The sequence below is a fragment of the Coturnix japonica genome, chromosome 3 (genome assembly GCF_001577835.2).
Source record: "Coturnix japonica isolate 7356 chromosome 3, Coturnix japonica 2.1, whole genome shotgun sequence".
Classification (NCBI taxonomy): domain Eukaryota; kingdom Metazoa; phylum Chordata; class Aves; order Galliformes; family Phasianidae; genus Coturnix; species Coturnix japonica.
Window position 1 is genome coordinate 54,203,327 of NC_029518.1, and position 1,105 is coordinate 54,204,431.

The following is a 1,105-nucleotide window of genomic DNA, read 5'->3' on the forward strand; positions in this document are numbered from 1 at the left end:
GAAAATCTCCAGTATCAGTCTCAGAATAAAGCAAAGAAGTTCTGGGCTGTCCAGTCCTGGCACTAAACCTCCATCCTGAGTCATCACTCAGACACCTCACATCTTCTGGGACAGACTTTTATGGAAGGAATATTATGATCAATTGCTACAAAAGTATTTTGCCAACAGTATCCTCTTGCATAGACAAGACCGTTTCATTAAGAGCTTTGTATCTGCTTAATTACTAATCCTACAAAGGATGGCAACATGACCAACATTATCAATCCTAAATTTATTAGAATGAAACCACGAAGAATAAGTTTTAAATAAGAATTTTATATACCAAATGGTATTTGCGTTGATTTGGAATCAAAAAAAAAGTTTGGAAAAAAAACCAACAAAAACACACTTTTAAATAAAACTTAGTTTTGGAAAGGATTAAAACAGCGATAACAACATGCTGTTTTTATATCACTGAAAGGTGAAATTATTTATTTGATTAAATATTTAATCACCTTATTTAATGCTACAGAAATTTTGAGTTAGAATCCCAGGAAATCACTGGTAATCTCTTCATCCCAAAGGCATAAATTGAATTTTAAAAAATAACTGTTGAGGAACATTAAATAGAATAAAATATCTCATTTCTAACCACTTGTATGCAAAATACTACTTGTCAGACTCTATATGTAGTGAGATTCCTGTGCTTACGCCTGCTGTCAGAAATCTGTAATGAATCTAACGGGCATCCTACTGAGTGCACACATACCTAAAATCACAGCAGTGGCAGTGAAGACAGATAGATCTCTTATCAGTGGATTATATTTTTCAGCTGCTTACCTCATTTTAAGTGAAATACCGGCATTTTAAAGAATTTTACTTGGCAAACCTGTCCTGAGGTCCAATAACCTTAGCCTAGCCAGACAGCTTGTCCTGTCTCCAGGATCTTGAGTTTGATGAGGCTTTTTGGCTGAAAGAGCCAACATCTCTTTTGAGAGGTATCCTCCACATCCGTAGGCTCAGAAAAGCTGTAACTGATCAGATTAGAGAGAAGCAGCAATGATAGAAAACTGAAATGGAAACAGTTGTGAGCGTACATACATAAACAGAGACTTTTACCGTGTGA